Source organism: Lynx rufus, unplaced genomic scaffold (assembly GCF_022079265.1).
Source record: "Lynx rufus isolate CCGP_SWC_20201006 ecotype Redwood Valley unplaced genomic scaffold, mLynRuf1.p SCAF_12, whole genome shotgun sequence".
Taxonomy (NCBI): Eukaryota; Metazoa; Chordata; class Mammalia; order Carnivora; family Felidae; genus Lynx; species Lynx rufus.
This window is the reverse complement of record NW_025814826.1, coordinates 58,931,619-58,951,672: the sequence shown is the minus strand read 5'-3', so window position 1 is coordinate 58,951,672 and position 20,054 is coordinate 58,931,619. Positions and strand designations below refer to the sequence as shown.

Below are 20,054 nucleotides of genomic sequence, written 5' to 3'. Positions count from 1 at the left end.
GACCCGCTCTCCTTTCCTTTCTGACGCTCCCAGACACTCTATATCTCCACTCTCTCTACCTTCAGTAAACTCCGCTCTTACTTCCTATCAGCTCATGTTGGATTTCTATCCCGCCCAAAGCCAACGTCCTACAGGACCTCTTACTTCCTATCAGCTCATGTTGGATTTCTATCCCGCCCAAAGCCAACGTCCTACAGGACCTCCTCTGGGTCCTTGGACCCACACAACCTGCATCACGACCACGCGGCTACAGATTGGAGGTTCCAGCGACCCCTCCTTGGCAATTCAATTCAGATGCCACTTGCAAGTCTGCCCTGTCATCTGTACTTCCGACCAACTGGCCATAAGTCAGAAGTTTCCACAAACCCCTCCTTTAGTTTCATTTGCTAGAGAAGCTCACAGAACTCAGAGGAGCGTTTTCCTTACAGCTCACTGGTTTGCTATAAACGGATATAACTCAGGAACAGCCAGATGGATGGGATGCATAAGGCGAAGTGTGGACAAAGGGCTCAGAGTTTCCATGCCCTTGCCAGGCACGCTACTTTCTTCACACCTGCACGTCTTCCCCAACCCAGAAGCTCTCCAAACTGTGCCCTTTTGGGTTCATATGGAAGCTTCATTGCACAGGTATGGTTGATTAACTTATTGGCCACCTGCAATTGAACTCAGTCTCCGGCCTCTCTGCCTTCCCTGGTGGTGGGGGTGGGGGGGGGGGGCGCGCAAGGTCTGAAAGTCCCAATCCTCTATTTACGTGGCTGGTCCTCCTGGCCACCAGTCCCCACCCTTGGGTTTCCCTGGGGCTTTCCAAAAGTCACCTTCCTGGGGCGCCTGGGTGGCTCAGTAGGTTGAGCAACCAGCTCTTAGTTTTGGCTCGGGTCTGATTTCATGATTCCTGGGATCGAGCCCCGTGTTGTGTTCCACGCTGCCTGTCAAGAGCCTGCTTGGAATTCTCTCTCCCTCTCTCTCTGCTTCGTCCCCACTTGTGTGCTCGCTCACACATGCATGTTCTCTCTCTCTCTCTCTCTCTCTCTCAAGAAATAAATAAACTTAAAAAAACCCACAAAAGTCACCTTGTGAACATAACAAAATACATCTTTATCACACTCATCACAGGAAATTCCAAAGGTTCTAGTAGCCATGAACTAGGAACCACAGACAACCACCAAATAAAATATATTGGTCATGTGAATGACCAGATACGTATTTCCTGTGAATCACAGTCTCACACCTGGAGACACGAATTCCCTGTACTTTTGGCTAGTGCACGATTCGAACTACCCTGCTGCATCCAAAATGTGCACAGAAGCTAGTACAGTGGTGCTGGGAGCATCAGAGAGAACATACATATCCTACCTTGGAGGTATCTAATGTGAGATCAGGCAATGCTCAGGGCTCAAAGAGTTAAGCTATAAAATCAGAGCACCAGATTTGCTCAATGCTAAGGTGTATGCTTTTTGCTTTTGAGTGTTTCTGGAATAAGGTTCCACCTGATGTTTTTGATGTCAGCTGAAACTGGCCAGCCTTGGAAGGAGCGGTGTAAGTTTCTTCCTGAAACAAGTTGATCCCAGTGGACTGTTCCGGCATTGCTCTCATTAATAGGACCACATGTGGTGGAATTTTAATGTGAATGTGCATTCCTAATTGTTGCTTAAATGAGCTCAAAAGGACCAGGCTAGAGTGCAGCATTAAAACAGAAGTTATCAGGGTTGCTCAGTTGGCTAAGCGTCCGACTCTTGGTTTCAGCTCAGGTCGTGATCTTATGGTTCATGAGTTGGAGCCCCTCATGAGGCTCCGTGATGACAGTGTGAAGCCTGATTGGGATTCTTTCTGTCTCCCTTTCTCTCTGCTCCTCCCGTGCATTCCCTCTCTCTCAAAATAAATAAACTTTAAATAAATAAAACAGAAGTTACCACGTGTGCAGGTAATAAAACTAAAAACAGTAGAAATGGCCAATCTCCGCATGTAGATCACACATCTGTCTAGAACATTGATAACAACAACAACGAGAATTTGCAAAGCTAGGAGAATTGCTGTGACTAAATCATGCAGCAAGCCATCATTCATCATCCACAGTTCCATCTGTAAATGCTTCTGACTGGTTCTAAGAGAAACTGTTTTACTTTCGGCAAGAGTACATTTAAGTGAAAAAATATGTGACGCACACACACACAAACGTGACGCTATGAACTTAATCAAATAACGAATGTAGCTAAAACTCTTGTATACTTGGGTTAGCTTCCAAATAATGCTATCAAAGCAACAGTTGCAATAGAGGCCAAGATGAAGTTCATGAAAAAGCAGCATGTCTGCATGATTATACACAGAGCTGTTGAGAGACACATGTGATTCAGAAGAACCTTTGGGTGCTGAATGTGAAGCAGGCTTAAAGTCAAACTTAGATTGTGAAATACACTATAATTATATAGGTCGATATATGTTCTGTTGGTTGATTTTTAAAATACAGTTACATCCATTGAGTTTCTTGTTTCTCCCCAAAACACTATGATTAAATCCATAGCTTATCTCGCAATTGATGGCATTTTACAGTGGAAGAAATGCAATGCACGAACTTATATTGGTTAAGTATATTAAAGACAAAAGTTTGGGGCGCCTGGGTAGCTCAGTCAGTTAAGCATCTGACTTTGGCTCAGGTCATGATCTCACAGTTCGTGGGTTTGACCCCCACGTTGGGCTCTCTGCTGTCAGCATGGAGGCCGCTTCAGATCCTCTGTCCCCCTGTCTCTGCCCCTTCCCCTGCTCATGCTCTTTCTCTCAAAAATAAATAAACATTAAAAAAAAAAAGTTTTATTGGGCCAGGATGCCTGGCTGGCTCAGCGGATAGAGCATGTGACTCTTGATCCCAGGGTCATGAGTTCAAGCCCCATATTGAGTGTAGAGTCTACTTTAAAAAAAAAAAAGTTTTATTGGGCCAAATATAGGAAAAGCAGATTTACCTGTGATCTAATTGATGCAATTGTTGATCTTAGAACTGTTGTTTAAATACCTGCTCTATACAAGGTAATTTTCTAGATTTAAAAAAAAAAAATCTGTATCTAAACAAATCTGATTTGCAAGTATCATAATCACTTTATTCTAGTTTAAACACACACGCACGAAGAGGGAATTTATTATGAGAATACAAAGGCAGGATGCAGCAAGCTCAAAATGACTTGGAATTAAAAGGAAAGTCATCAGGGGGCACCTGGGTGTCTCAGTCGGTTAAACGTCTGACTTTGGCTCAGGTCATGATCTCAGGGTTAGTGGGCTCGAGCCCCGCATCGGGCTCTGTGCTGGCAGCATGGAGCCTGCTTGGCATTCTCTCTGTCTCTCTCTGTCTCTCTCTGTCTCTCTCTCTGCCCCTCAAAATAAAGAAATACATTTTAAAAGGAAAGTCATGAGGAACGTTGGAAGTCATGTACCTTCCTCAAGGCTCTCTCTTGCCTCTCCCTCTGCAGAAGGATTATTTTGCTATGCGGTTCACGTGACTACAGATGGTCATTCCACAGCTCTCAGATTTTATTATCTGCCATACTCAAAATACCAGCAACCCGCGTTGAACTCTTCTCTGTTCATTCTAGCCCCACATTCCCAGGAAAATACACGGTGTGGTTTGAGTCAGATACACGTCTTGTTTCAATCAGCTGACGTATCCAGATGGCACAGCAGTTATTGCTATAATAGTTCTACAAACACACTGCCCCAAACCTCAGGGCCTTAAAACAACCACCATGCTTAGTTCTCATGAGTTTATGTGTCCCCTGGATGGCGGCACTGATCTGGACTGAGCTTGACTGAATTTGGCTAGGGAACAGCCCTGTGGACAGTATACATCTCACGTCTGAGGACCACGCCTGTGGGTGAAAGGCACAGTGAAGGTGATTGTTGTGAGCTGGGCCTCTAAGTCTTAAAACAGGCTAATCTAACACTGTGACACTAACATCTGTCACTGAATTCCCTCACTCCCCCTGTGAGATGGGTGTCATTTGTCTACTTGTTACAGATGAGGAAACTGAGGCAGGGAGCTGTCAGGGCCAGGATGCTGTATCAGTTCTACCTGACCACACAACCGGTAGTCATTCCATCAGATTCAGTTACAAGAGAATTTTTAGCCAACAGAGGAAACTATCAGCAATATTATGTAGAAAGAGGAGAACCAAAGAGGCATTTTTGGTGGATTCATATAAAATGGTCTTAAGGGAGGGGAACCAGACTCAAAGATTCAGACACTCTTTGTGTATCCTTTTGCAGAGATGAGGCATTGCTCCCACCTGTCCATTCCCTCCCTTCCCCCAACCGTTAGGGACTTTTTCCAAATAACTCACCATGCTGTATGACTTATTTCACATGTTTAATGAGTTAAACATTTGAAGCATATGTCAATTCTCTTGGCCCCAGTCCTGAGGTTTACTAAGCTACCTTGGTTTGGTTTCTCATCTATATTTGATACAAGAAACAATGCACTGATACAAGAAACTGCAAACTCCTGCCCTTCCTGATAGTTGTATTTCTCACCTGTGGACATTTGATTTATATACTTCCATCTCTCATGATTTTAATTAGAGTAGATATATTGGTCAGGGCACACCAAGTCATGCCACATCACTGCTTTATTTTTGGATAAATTAGAATCTTATATTACATTATCTCATCTGTGCTCCCCTCTCCCCCCACCCCCGGCCACTGCTAACTGAACAAGACTTTAGCTTATTCGTTCTTGCATGTGTTCATTCATCTTAAAAAATGTATTGATTGAAAAAAAAAAAAATTAAAAAAAAAAAAAAAGGGGCGCCTGGGTGGCGCAGTCGGTTAAGCGTCCGACTTCAGCCAGGTCACGATCTCGCGGTCTGTGAGTTCGAGCCCCGCGTCAGACTCTGGGCTGATGGCTCAGAGCCTGGAGCCTGTTTCCGATTCTGTGTCTCCCTCTCTCTCTGCCCCTCCCCCGCTCATGCTCTGTCTCTCTCTGTCCCAAAAATAAATAAAAACGTTGAAAAAAAAAATTTAAAAAAAAAAAATAAAAAAAAAATGTATTGAGTATTTGCTATATGCCAGGTATCCAACAGGTGCTGGGATAGACACAGCCAACTATCACCAGTTCACGGTGATTGCCGCATAGTAAGGTAGACAATAAGAAAGTACGTGAACAAATATCTAATTATGAATTGTGTTAAGTGCTGTAAAGCAAAGGAATAGTGTCCTGTGATAAAAAGAAATGGGAATAGGAAGAAGGAGATCTGCTTATGAGTTAGAAGGGCTGGAGAAGGCCTCTCCGTTGGCTTACCAAAGGCCAGGCCGTGGGTGGCTGTGGTTCATTGCAGACGCAGGCTATAAAAAGAGGCATTCTTTGGAGAGGACTTGACCACGATGAAAAAAAAATATTAAAAGTGCATTTGCTTTTATTATCACCATGTGCCAGCTATTATAAAAAAGTCAGTGATAAAATGCCCTCTGAAAAAGTTTTTTGTCTAAGGTCTAATCAATTTCTGTGGTTACTGTGAGTTCTAGTAATTTACATGTAATTGGCACATTTTTATTGCTTACAATAAAACATAATATTCAATTTGGAATACTTTAAAGAGCTCCCAATTATAAAAATCAGCCTCCACACATACGGACACAGCTACACACATTCAGAGAGTGGGTTCAGAGCGATTCCAAATTACTCGAGCTAGCTTCTGGTTCAGTTCCCATCGCCAAATCCTGTGTTACGACACATCTCCGTAACGCTATTTAAAAATTTTTAACACTATTTAACACTATTTAACACTATTTAACAATTTACTATTTAAATAGTAAAATTGGAATAAATGATAGCACGTTGACTGTGAACATTAAGAGGCAAACTTGAGGGTCTTCAATTCTTTTTTTAAATTTTTTTTTTTTCAACGTTTATTTATTTTTGGGACAGAGAGAGACAGAGCATGAACGGGGGAGGGGCAGAGAGAGAGGGAGACACAGAATCGGAAACAGGCTCCAGGCTCTGAGCCATCAGCCCAGAGCCTGACGCGGGGCTCGAACTCCCGGACCGCGAGATCGTGACCTGGCTGAAGTCGGACGCTTAACCGACTGCGCCACCCAGGCGCCCCGAGGGTCTTCAATTCTAAGTGACAACTTGTAGCTTTTATTTGTGTCTAAATTTTAAAACAGCAAATTGTGAACTCTGATACATAATATTGTTTGGAAAGGCACATCTCAGTTTATACATGAACCATTTTACATTTCAGTTTATACATGAACTATTTTACTGATTTTGAATGATATTTTAATTTTAAAGATCCTTTTTAAATTAATTGCTTTATTTTTTTAAAAGGCCTTATCTTAATTTCTTCCTTAGCCCCCAGAGCAGTCATACTGATGTGTTTTTTTTTTTTTTTGATGTTTATTTATTTTTGAAAGAGAGAGAGAATCAGTGGGGGAAGGCAGAAGGAGAGAGAGACACAGAATCTGAAACAGGCTCCAGGCTCTGAGCAGTCAGCACAAGAGCCCGACGTGGGGCTCGAACCCATTAGCCATGACATTATGACCTGAGCCGAAGTCAGACGCCTAACCAATTGAGCCATCCAGGCGCCCCTTGCTTTATGTTTTTTTAAAGATTTTATTTTTAGGTAATCTCTACATCCAGCATGGAACTCGAACTCACGACCCCGAGATCAAGAGTGGTACCCTCTACCGACTGAGCCAGGCAGGCACCCCTTAAATTAAAAGTTAAGAAAAAAAATCAGTCAAGATTATATTTGATTTTATTGATTATTAGATTATTACTAAAAGGGGCACCTGGGTGGCTCAGTGAGTTAAGTGGCCAACTTCAGCTCAGGTCATGATCTTGCGGTCTGAGAGTTCGAGCCCCGTGTTGGGCTCTGTGCTGATAGCTCGGAGCCTGGAGCCTGCTTCTGTTTCTGTGTCTCCCTCTCTCTCTGCCCCTCACCCATTCGTGCTTTGTCTCTCTCTGCCTTTCAAAAATGAATACATGGTAAAAAAAATTTTTTTTAGATTATTACTAAATGTATTTTTGTCATATAGAGAAAGAGACTGTTAAAAAATGATTGGCTCCGGTGAAAAAACACAGACACCACTGGGTCTCTCTGAGATAAGCGTCTCTCAAAGAGGAAGGTGAAGTTTAGGAGAAGGTAGGGCTTACAGGTCCAGCTTCCCCAACCGTGTGAAGTTTTCCCCTCAAATTGTCAACCTCAGGAATCTGAGACTTGGGGCGCCTGGGTGGCTCAGTTGGTTAAGCATCTGAATTTGGCTCAGGTCATGATCTCACAATTTGTGAGTTTGAGCCCCGAGTCGGGCTCTGTGCTGACAGCTCGGAGCCTGGTTCCCGTTTTGGATTTTCTGTCTCCCTCTCTCTCTGCCCCTCCCCTGCTCTCTGTCTCTCTCTCTCTCTCTCAAAAAGAAATAAAATAAACATTAAAAAAAAATATTTGAGATTTGCTTTTTAAAGGAAGATGATGTCTCATTTACAGAAGTCTGTAATGGGGAAAGGAATAGGTCCTTGAGTTTGGTGATTAATGATCATCATTAATGGTGAAGAGAGAATTTTTACCTGAGCAGATTAGAAATGAAGAAAAGATGAGGTGGAGAGGAAAGAAGCCTGCAGGAATAGATATTTAGCAGCAAAATGACTAGGAATCTTCTTTCCCCAAGAGGGGATTAGCTGGCCCCAAACCCCCATGATTCATGAGCAATGGCAAATGGAATCCCTCATTTTGCTATTAAGCTTAGTTTGCGACTAACTGTCCAAAACCACAGTGAAGTTTGTACACTTTTAAATGATCCCAGAAAAGGCAAGCCTGGGGGGATGCATAAGTATGAGCATAAGGGACCGGGAGATGACTCAGATAAACAAACACAGCATGAAGAATGAGCCATGGAGGAAAAGGAAAGAGAAATGTCATTGATTTTGTTGATATGGTTGTTCATTCACCATGGAGGTAAAGTAATACAGTTTTCTATAACTAGACAGGTGCCAGGGTTTACACATTTATTAAGTCAGTTTTAAAATTGCCCAATTTAATTGCAAATCTTTTAAGGATAGTTTCCCCTGTAGTTATTTATTTTAATATTCAGTAAAATTGTTCTTCACATAATCTGACCTTCTTTGTTTTGTAATTGTGCTAACAGTGAAATAAAACACATCTTCCCCGTCATATTAAGACATTCTGTTAATAACTTTAGTATAAGCCCACATAAACCAACTACAATTTCCAAATGCTGTTATAATGATGCAGAGTAGGAGAAAATAGTTTTTGATCGCATGAACCAAAAATCTTTGTAGGTGCCAATGACTCCAGCTGGAGAGGAAAATACAATCTGTCTAATGGAAAAGATATGTTTTTAAAAGACATACACACCAATCACAGAGAATCTGAAAAACGCAGAAGCTAAATGTATAAAGAAGAAAATACCAGTGATGTCTAATTTATCTCCCTCTGACTCAGAAATAACCTTTTGCTTTAGTATCAGGAGAAGGTCATGCCACGGACTTCAAGGGACTCTAAATGTGCAAAAGACAACAGAACATCAAACGTGTGTTTTCATTAGCATTTGGTTGATATTACCCTTTCTCGACTGTAAGTTCCCTGCAGGAAGTGACCATATCTACATTTAATATTGTGAGCATGCCGGGGCTCCTGGGTGGCTCAGTCAGTTAAGCGTCCGACTTCAGCTCAGGTCACGATCTCTCGGTTTGTGGGTTCGAGCCCCGCGTGGGGCTCTGTGCTGACAGCTCAGAGCCTGGAGCCTGCTTCGGATTCTGTGTCTCCCTCTCTCTCTGCTCCTCCTCCACTTGCACTCCGTCTCTCTCTCTCTCTCTCTCTCTCTCTCTCTCTCTCGTTGTCTCTCTCTCAAAAATAAATAACATTAACAAATTTGTTAAAAATATTGCGAACATGCTGGGCACAAGATCAGCATTCAGTATGTAAATGCTGAATGATGAGGTCTGTTTCCTTAGCAATGAGGCATTTAGGTTCTCATGACCTTCGTGCTTTATACCCTCCGGATGTGATGTCTCTTCTCTTGCCCAGTTCTCATTATGTCAAGGCCCATCATCATTTTGGCCATCTTCCTCTCCTTCCTCTGTCTTTTCCTTTTCCTCCTCTTCTTGCCCCTCTTCCTTGTCCCCCTTCTCTTGTTGTTCTACATCTTGTGATGTCTCTCTTAGAGCACAGTGCCCCCAACTTGCTCCCAGTATTGCCCTGGATGTGACAGTCATCAAAGGTGACACTGATTTACTCCTGTGCAAGGAACCAGACACAGTACTCAGGATATTGCCTACATTCTTGTTTTTAGGCTGCCCTGCAACCCTGGGATGTGCACACTAACATTTTGTCTTTTTTTTTTTAAGTTTATTTATTTATTTTGAAAGAGAGAGAGTGAGAGCATGAGTGGGGGAGGGGGAGGGGCAGAGAGAGAGAGGAAGAGAGAGCATCCCAAGCAGGCTCCGTGCTGTCAGCAAGGAAGCTGAGGCAATACTGGATCCCATGAACCGTGAGATCCTGACCTGAGCCGAAATCAAGAGTCGGACACTTAACCAACTGAGCCACCCAGGTGCGCCCATAACATTTTGTGTTTTTATTTTTATTTACTCACTTGCTTATTTACTTATTTATTTTACAGTTTATTATTTATTTTGAGAGAGAGTGAGCGTGTGTGTGAATGGGGGAGGGGCAGAGAGAGAGGGAGAGAGAATCCCAAGCAGGCTCTACGCCATCAGCGCAGAGCACGAGGTGGTCGCCTGCAACAGACTTTGTGGTCTAGCTGTCACTCACTACATCTTTCCACAGTCCTTTCTCCAAAAACGGATGGTCTGCTGATTCTTGCCATGAGGCTTTTAAAAATGGATGGGGAGGGGCGCCTGGGTGGCTCGGTCGGTTAAGCGTCCGACTTCGGCTCAGGTCATGATCTCACGGTCAGTGAGTTCGAGCCCCGCGTCAGGCTCTGTGCCGATAGCTCAGAGCCTGGAGCCTGTTTCCGATTCTGTGTCTCCCTCTCTCTCTGCTCCTCCCCTGTTCATGCTCTGTCTCTCTCTGTCTCAAAAATAAATAAACGTTGAAAAAAAAATTTAAAAATGGATGGGGAAAAGAATGGGAAAGTGATGCTGTGAACCTGTGCTTCCTGAGCCTCTGTGTCGGGGACTAATCACGCTGGGAAGGTCCAGATTAACTAAAGAAACCAGTTCTAAGTTTCCAAAATTCAATTTAAATGGCAACTAAAAGGCATTTACACATCCTGGAAAAAGCAGAAAGGCAGCGTCTGGACTGCTTTTGCTGTGGAGGCTGCAAGTCAGTATTATGTCAGGGGTGTGGGAAAGTCAAGGCTCAGGAGACACCCCGCATCTGTGGAAACATAATCCAACAATTGTTACACGCACAGGCTGACGCGCCACAGAAATGAAACAGTGGGTCCCTGCAGATAGCATTTTTTGCGCCTAATCATTTGGTTTCGATCTTGACAATGTTCTATGGATGCTTGTGGAAGAGGTCCCTCTGGTCAACAAATAGAAGGCTTTTAATTATACCATTAAAATGGGGGGAAAGTAGCCACAGAACCCGACATGGTGCTACCTGACGTGAACAGAAGCATGAAATGGTTTTGAATAAATGAAAAAGTCTGGGTACTTCCTGCATGTACTTTCCCATGTATTGGCTTTCAACTGTAGGGAAATAATCTGTGGAGTGTGTAAACAGGAGAAAGTGCTTTTTAGAAGCAGTTGTTAGATAAAAACATTCAGTTCATTTCGACTGACATGCATTGCATCCAATTTGTTGTTTTTACTTGATTGAAACTGCAATCTGTCCAAAAAGCGATTTAAGAGAAATATGTATTAGTAACTCCCTCTGTGCCAAAAGTTAACACCCGTTTCAAGAGGGGGGTTCAGAGATGGAACAGACCCCTATCTCTGAAGATACTCATCACACAGAAGAAGAGGTTGTATGTATCACTCAGCTCTTAGTTGCGAGAACAAGTCGTTTGTTTGGTAATGTCTTGTTGTAGAATAAACTCCCCTAAAATTTAGCGGCTTAAAACGATAATTTGTCGTTACTGCTCATGGTTCTACGATTGACTGGTCCAGCCAGGGGGGCCTGGCCTGGTCTCTCGTGTAATTACGGTCAGATATTGGCCGGGGCTACAGTCGTCTGAGGGCTTACTGGGCCTGTCATCCAGGCTGGCTCATTCCCACAGTGGGCAGCTGGCTGTCATCGGGGACCTCAGCCGGGCTGACAGAGCGCCTACTCCTGGGAAATACAATTAAAAACAAAATCTTCGAACCCAGAAAACCTCTCTGCAGGGGTAGTAGAATAAGAAAACAGTCTAAGGGCCAAAGCAGAACGTGCTGCACGTCGACGCATTCTGCTAAGTGATCGCGAGGAGGGGTCTCACCCTCTTACACGGCCAAGCAGATGCCACCCGTTAATTGCCTGTTCTCCAGATAAACGACAACGACTAGTCCCCAGGTCAGGGGACTTGATGGCACCATTTGTCACACATACTTCATCCTGACTTTACGAGGTAATCGGGGCGACCCTCTGCGTTAGCGAATTGGTTTTTTCCAGAGGGATAACAAACTTCTGATATCTTTATGACAGGACATTATTTTACAACTTGGAAAAAGGCACCCACTCAAGTTAGGTTCCCACCCTCTGAGAGAAATAGAGAGAGGGAGACAGAAGGGGCCGGGGTGGGAACTGGAACAGGGGCATCCCCCTTCGTGTCTACACTACAAAGAAAGGGCTCCCAGCTCTTTGAGAAAGACAGTTCTAGGTCATAAAGCTGACAAAAGACCTCTCTAGTTTTTGAAAGGGTTTATATACCCATTCCAAGTTGTTTTTTTTTCTTTAAAAAAAAAAAAAAAAACCTTTTTTTTTTTAATGTGTATTTATTTTTGAGAGACAGAGAGAGACCAAGAATCCAAAACAGGCTTCAGGCTCTGAGCTGTCAGCACAGAGCCCCATGCGGGGCTTGAACCCACAAACCTTGAGATCATGACCTGACCCCAAGTCAGATACTTAAGGGACTGAGCCACCCAGGCCTCCTGCCAGCCTCTGTATTCTTGAACTTCTGCTACTTTACTCTCAAGTTTCTCTGGAAAAATAAATTCCATGTGCTGGTAGCCTCCTTCTATTACCCACTTTTTCTTATTTGTGTGTTTGTTTGTTTGTTTTGTTAGGCTCCATGCCCAGAGTGAAGCCCAATGTGGGGCTTGAACCCATGACCCTGAGGCCAAGACCTGAGCTGAGATCAAGAACCAGACATTTAGCCAGCTGACCCACCCGGATTTTTTTTGAACTTTTTAAATTTATTTTTGAGAGAGAGAGAGAGAGAGAGAGTGAATACGAGCGGGGGAGGGGCAGAGAGAGAGGGAGACAGAATCCACAAAGCAGGCTCCAGGCTCTGAGCTGTCAGGGCAGAGCCAGATGCGGGGCTGGAACCCGTGAACCACGAGATAAATGACGTGAGCTGAAGTCAGACGCTTAACCAACTGAGCCACCCAGGCACCCCCCCTCCCCCACCCGACCCCACTTCTCACTTTTGGTTTTTTTTTTTTGTTTTTTTGTTTTTTAATTTTTTTTTCAACGTTTATTTATTTTTGGGACAGAGAGATACAGAGCATGAACGGGGGAGGGGCAGAGAGAGAGGGAGACACAGCATCGGAAACAGGCTCCAGGCTCTGAGCCATCAGCCCAGAGCCCGACGCGGGGCTCGAACTCCCGGACGGCGAGATCGTGACCTGGCTGAGGTCGGACGCTTAACCGACTGCGCCACCCAGGCGCCCCCCACTTCTCACTTTTGAATAGACATCTGGTTCTGGAGCATCTGATTGGTGGTGCATAAGTCACGTGGCTGAGTCTAGCTGAAAAGGAGGCTGTGAAAATGAGGTCCCGCCTTCTTTCTCGGGATGTTTCTCAGGATGATGGAACGCATAAGGGGTTTACCTGTGTCGGATTACCCCAATCAGATTTCTAGAGGTCAGCACCTTCTCTCCTCCTCTGACTCCACATCCAGTCTCATGATCAAGCCATATCGATTTTATTGAAAATAACCGTCTTTGTTATGCCAATGGCGAAACTCTTTATGCACGCAATGGATGAAACTTGTCTACTGAGTAGAACGGTGGGATTTGCTGCTTTTAAATTTGCTAATTTATCCTATCATTTTAAAAACAAAGAGTAGAAATAACTCCTTGCCGTTTGGTGGGTCCATCCTATTTGTTGAACTTGAGAGAACTTTCCTTTGCCTCGGTATCCCCACTGGTTAAAAAAAGGATGTGGACTGTGTGTCCTCTCAGCTTCTTCCCCACTGCGTCAATGAGTAGATTTCTTTTTTTGAAACACTAGAAAAGATGGGGAAAAAACAGGAAATCTGTGCCTGAGTCCTTATAGATTAGACAGTCGTGAGCTCTGGAATGCAGGGATCTGGTGTATTAGTCAAGCACCAATCCCCTTTTCACAGAGATTGGAACTGGATGCACTTCAACCCTGCCAGTTGAGGCCATGGCTTTTTTGTGCCTTGCAGTAAATCAGTATTGTCAGGATTTCTGATTATCATAACCTCCCGAAATAGAAGCTCATTATTCTCTTCCCATTCCAGGCTCAACAGAATTGTGCCTGATTAAAACTTTACAGGGAATGCAGGGAGCCTTTAGCAATTTTTCTCTCCCCCTGCCGTTTACTATGTTTTTCTTCTTAAAAATTTTTGTATGCGTTAGAACTGTTTTGTTTCTGCGTTCCTTAAGAGGCGGCTTGCATATGCTATGAGAGATGGTTGCAGTATTAAGGTGTTGAAAATCCTTGATGGCCCTGGTGTGCTACAGGAAGTTAACGCAGTGTCTTACAGTGATTCACTGAGAGCTGTTGAACTCCATGGAAACTTCTTTGTAGAAGAACAAAAGCCTAAGGGCATCTTTGTCGTCAATATGTTCTCACCTTCAAGTGAATGAGAAGAAGGAATAAACCCACAATAATGAGAGTACAGCCTCATGGCATTTTTACTGTGAATGATATTTCAGAGGATACTCTGGAAGATCTCTCTCCACACCATGTACAAAGATATTTTTAGACTGTCTATGTGTTTGTAATCTTGCTACAATATTGCTGCACCATGAACAACAACCATGAAATCTGACCGTGTTTTCACAATGGAAATCTCGAAGAACTTCGTAAAAGCATAAGGAGCGTTTGCTAAGAATGTTGGGATTCAGGGATCCTTTAAAAATATTTTCTTCTGTTCTCTAGAGAGAGACTTGGTGGTAGGTGATGTGAAATGTTGGGGTCTGGGAGCGAACAGTCAGGAAGGAATTCTTGAGGAGTGCCCGGGTGGCTCAGTCAGTTAAGTATCTGACCCCTGATTTTGGTTCAGGTCAAGATATCAGGGTTTGTGGCTTTGAGCCCCACCTCAAGGGAGGATTCTGCCCCTTCCCTGCTCTTTCTTTCTCTCGCTCAAAATAAGTAAATAAAACTAAAAAAAAAAAAAAAAGAATTCTTGAGACGTCTTCGGTGCAAACAAGGTGGTTTTATTAAAGCACGGGGACAGGACCCGTGGGCAGAAGAGCTACACTGGGATTGTGAGAAGTGACTGATTATATACTTTCAAGCTGGGAGGGGGTTAGAGATAGTGTAAGTCTCTAAGGAATTTGTAAGCAAGGTTTCCAGGCCCTTGAGTGGCTTGCTGCTATTGGGACGAGGTCATTTACTACTGTCTCAGTCGTGAGACCCTTCAGATATGTATCAGCGGGCCATATGTTTGCAGGATAATTGTTAACGTGTATCTCGGGGCATAGGTAGAGACAAAGGAAGTCGAAGGGATTTTTATATGCTGAAGAAGACTTACTGGATCCTGGAGGTCAGGTTTATGTCAAGCTAAGGTTGCCTTTTGCTGCTAGCAAAGTATTCACGTTGAGGCAGCTGAGTTCTTGGAGGAAGGTCACTTGGTCTGTCTCAAGTACTTGTCAACGGGATGTAAGTTACAAAGAAGTTTAATATTTTTTTTTAATTTTTTTTTTAATGTTTATTTATTTTGGGGACAGAGAGAGACAGAGCATGAACGGGGGAGGGGCAGAGAGAGAGGGAGACACAGAATCGGAAGCAGGCTCCAGGCTCTGAGCCATCAGCCCAGAGCCCGACGCGGGGCTCGAACTCACGGACCGCGAGATTGCGAGATCCAACGAGATCGCGAGATCGGGACCTGAGCTGAAGTCGGACGCTTAACCGACTGCGCCACCCAGGCGCCCCAGAAGTTTAATATTTGTATTTTTTTAAGTTTATTTATTAGAGAAAGAGAGAGAGAGAGAGAAAGAGCCGGGGACGGGCAGAAAGAGAGGGAGAAGAGAATCCCAAGCAGGTTCCACACTTTCAGTGCAGAGCCTGTCTTAGGGCCCCATCTCACGAACCGTGAGATCGTGACCCGAGCGGAAATCAAGAGTCGATGCCTAACCGACTGAGCCACCCAGGCGCTCCAGAAAGTTTAATATTTTTCTGTATTTCTTTGGCCTTTGTTCTCCACATCAGTGGGGATGAAACTGGGGAGAAGAGTCCACATCACCCAGAAGCAGTGTCAGTTGCTTACAGTAAAAGTTGGGTTTGTACTGTGCTCCCAGAAGTCACGTAATTTTCCAGAAAAGCAAAAGTTCCGGATTTCTTTTAACATTTATTTGTTTTTGAGAGAGAGACAGAGAGAGAGAGAGAGCAAGCCTTAGCAGGGAAAGGGCAGAGAGAAAGGGGGCTAGAGGATCCGAAGTGGGCCCCAAGCTGGGACAGCAGCGAGCCCGACGTGGGGATCAAACTCATGAACTGTGAGATCATGACCTGAGCTGAAGTTGGATTCTCAACTGACTGAACCACCCGTGTGCCCCTGTTCAGGATTTTAATAGATGTTCAGTAACCTAGTAATTTTTCAAAAAAGCGTATTAGCTGGGCCTCATGGGTGGCTCCTCTGGTTCAGGCTGGTCAAATCTTTTCACAAAAGCATATTCTCGTTTTACATTTCTCTTTTGACAAGTATTTACTGAACACCAGTTATGTTCCAGATACTGATCTAGGTACTAGAGGAACAGGAGTGAAAAAACAACTGCTCTCTGCCCTCAAGGAGCTCATAGTCTAGTGGATGAGAAGGATAGTGAATAATTAAGCATTTAATAAATATGACCATTTCAGATACTGAGGAGTGCTATAGCACTAAAAAAAGAGGGGCACCTGGATGGCTCGGCTCAGTAGGTTAAACATCTGACTTTGGTTCAGGTCATGATCTCACAGTCCGTGAGTTTGAGCCCCGCGTCGGGCTCTGAGCTGACAGCTCAGAGCCTGGAGCCTGCTTCAGATTCTGTGTCTCCCTCTCTCTCCGCCCCACCCTTGCTCGCACTCAGTCTCTTTCTGTCTCAAAAATAAGTAAACATTAAAACAATATTTTTAATTAAAAAAAAGAAAGAAAAGAAAAAAGAAAGAAGTACTTCCCTAACATTGTGTCCTTATTTCCAAAGGATTTTACTGTCTACTAAGTAAGAAATGGATGAAAAGACCCTGACCGTAGTAAAAGAATAAACACACACACACACACACACACACACACACACACACACACACTTTGTAATAATCCTATGCCTCAGCATGAGATTGAAGCAAAGCATGGACACAGATATCCAATTTGTGCAATCCAGTTTCGTGCAAATAGCTGTAATTTATCAAGGTTCTGCTACAAAGGCGGTAAAAATAAAAGCACCAGGAATGGTTGTTGACCCATGAGAACACCATACTCATCGCATGCTTCACTCACAAGGGGACAGTGGAGACACTAGCCAGCCCCTCCATCACAGGCCCAAGAAATTCACTGCTGCTCTGGACGGTCCCCAACTACACACATACAGGGATATTTATTGCCCATTTACTCCTAAGCGCCAGGCACCATGGTCGGCACTTAACGTGCACTCTTTCAGTTAATCCTTGCAGAACCCCCCGAGGCAGGGAACATAACCCCCCCTTTTGCAGATAAGGACCTTGAAGCCCAAAACCTGACAATTGACCTCACACATGGATAATGAGTGACAAGTGTGAGACCAGTCTGTCTAACTCCAAAGCCAACTGCTTTGTCCAGGCTGAGGGCACGAGAAGGCTAAAAACATCCAGGGCAGGGGGTCTGGGACTCTCACAAGGTGAATTAGCGGTCTACCAATGCAGTAAGTCTTCAGCCTACTGTCTTCCTTATTTTAGCTTCGATGGTGACCAGTGGGTCTAGCAGCATTTTAAAAGGTGCAGTAAGTATGCACTTAGAATGATCTGAATCCCTCTAGCCTTTTGGGATTAAAACTACGTCTAGGAAGGTGATGAAGTTTCGGAGGGAGGGTGGGGGTCAGGAGCCGATGGCCAAAAAGGAGTTCTAAGAGGTCTTTAGTACAAAAGATGATTTATTAGAGCCCGGGGACAGGACCTGTGGGCAGAAAGAGCTGCACTGGGGTGGTGAGGGGTGATTGGTTAAATACTGTGGAGTTGGGGGAGGGAAAGGCAAAAGGGAGGTTTCCAAAGAGAAACCTCGTGTGCTAAAGAGAACTCCTGAGATACTGGAGGCCCAGCTATGATCAAGCTAAGGTGGTTTTTCTCCCCCCTAGCAAAGCATTAACATGAAGACAGTAGGGAGTTGCTGGAGAAATGTTCTACTCCACCAGCCTCAAGCATCTGTCCGGTGGGCTCCAGTTTACAAAGGAATTTAATTTCATTTACATTTTCTTCTTGTCTTCTTTCCCCCATCACTGGACGGGAGGGTGATGTTAGGGCTCCAGGAAACTGTGACTATAGGTTTCTGGAGATTGCCTGGTTTTTTTTGTTTTGTTTTGTTTTGTTTTGTTTTTGTAAATCATTAAGTTGCAGACTGATTGAGACTCATCCCGCAGGACTGTGATCTCTATCAGTTAACCACTTGTTTCTCCCTTTCCTTTGTTCTTGGGTAGCCAGGAGAGCCTGAAGAATGTCACAGGTGTCCCACCTGGTGTGGGGGGGGGGGGTGTGTGTGGCGTGTCAGCTTGTGCTTTGTCCTCAGCTTGCCTTTGATGCCCCCATCGATAAGCTTCTTTCATTCATATTTTTAAAAACCTCATATATTGGGGCATCTGGGTGGCCCAGTTGGTTAAGCTTCTGACCCGTGGTCTCAGCTCAGTTCTCGTCGCAGGGTCTTGATCGCAGGATTGTGAGTTCAAGCCCAGTGTTGGGCTCCATGCTGGGTCTGAAGCCTAATTAAAAAATAAAGAAAAACTAACAGCCTCGTGTATTATGAACAGCTTACTAAGACAATAAATATTTGAATACCAGAATTAACATCCATAAACAGAGTTGCAGTTCAAAAGTAGTCATGTGTTTATTTGCTTATGAATTATCAAATTGCTTTTTGGAAAGCTTGTACGAATTTATTCTCCCATCGACTGTGTGACAATCCAGTTTCCCTGTATTTTCACCAACACTACATTATCTTTTATTTTGCTGTTTTATTGACCCCAAATATTTTATTATGGTTCTGATTTGCACTTGTTGCTTGAGAGGATTATCATTGTTTTTTTTTCCATCTTCACATGTGTTAACCTGTGTATATCTTTTATTCAGAATCTCTTTTGAAGAGTTTATCTATTTGTAAAACCCTCCATTTTGTCTTCTTTTATTTATTTTTTGTAAAACTTCCTTTAAAAAATATTTTTTTGATGTTTATTTTTGAGAGGGAGAGACAAAACATGAGCTAGGAGGGGCAGAGAGAGAGAGGGAGACACAGAATCTGAAGTGGGCTCCAGGCTCTGAGCTGTCAGCACAGAGCCCAATGCAGGGATTGAACTCACGAAATGCGAGTTCGTGACCTGAGCTGAAGTTGGATGCGCTTAACCGACTGAGCCACCCAGACGCCCCTGTTTCTTTCTCTTTCTTTCTTTTTTAAAGTTTATTTATGCGTCTTAGAGAGAGCAAGCAACGGAGGCGCAGAGAGAGAGACAGAGAAAGAGAATCCCAAGCAGGCTCCACACTGTCAGCACAGAGCCGGATGTGTGGCTCGAACCCACAAATCACGAGATAGGACCTGAGCCGAAATCAAGAACCAGACGCTTAACTGACTGAGCCACCCAGGCACCCCAACACTCTGTTTCTGAAATACAGGATATTTCTAGTGTGTGAGCACGAATGAGCATTTATCTCACGCTGGAGAAAGAGGTGGAATCAGTTGCTGCATAGAATAAAGCTCCTGGTAGGGCACAGACAGGCTGCTGGTGTGTGGATGTGTGGCCTAAAACTGTGAGCTCAGCGGCCACAGAGCTGGTTTCTGAATGGCACGTACCTGGAGGCCATCCTGTGTGAAATTCTACTGTTCTCTTCACAGCGCTTCCTTGGGTCTGGAGTCTCTCTGATCTATTCTGCCTTTACCCTGCTGAGGACAGATCACCTTGAGCAAAGTGCAACAGGACTGGTTCCATAACTCGAGTCTTTAAAAGGAAGGTAAATGGGAACTTCTTGTCTCATTCTCATGCTTTATGAATCTATAAAGGCACAAAAACATGGTTGTGTAATTTTGCTGTTAACACAGATAAGTCCTGTTTACACTAGACAGTAACAACCGATTGCCATCAGTGCGTCTGAGCTGTTTTCGGAGACCAGTCTGTTCCCATGTTATCATCTAAACGCGACGTTGGGGCAGGGAGAGTTAAATTGGGGAGAACAAAACAGTTTTTGTAGGGCTTTCCGACTACTACAGGGTATCCAGCAGCCACGGCACAATTTCGCTTTTCCCACCAATCTTGACGGTCTCCAGCAGGTGTCTCTTGTGTGCTAACAAAGGCAATCATAAGGTCACCTGTGGTCAGCCATGTTTCTTCTGCTTCTGGCTTTGGGCAAAGTCCACATCTGGGGCTCTCATTTTAACCCCTGAGCCCTAAGGCATAATGAGGTCCACCGTGAACTGTCATGAGATCCACCCTGGGACCGGACTGGATGGGGTGAAGGCACATCTTTGTGTTATAGCCATCAGCTCCTAGAGATTGTGCAGTTGGGTTGGAATGCTATAACTTGGCAATAAAAAGATTACATGGATCAGAGACAAAG

The 20,054-nt window shown here is 44.2% G+C and overlaps 1 long non-coding RNA gene across 2 annotated transcripts in view; it reads left to right on the top strand.

Moving 5' to 3' along the window:
* Positions 1 to 20,054, top strand: part of LOC124507816 (uncharacterized) — an 82,908-nt gene that overhangs the window by 7,174 nt on the left and 55,680 nt on the right. For both annotated transcript variants that reach the window (XR_006961140.1, XR_006961139.1), the window contains exon 3: positions 19,336 to 19,451. This is a non-coding gene — a long non-coding RNA (uncharacterized LOC124507816). The remainder of the gene's footprint in view (positions 1 to 19,335; positions 19,452 to 20,054) is intronic.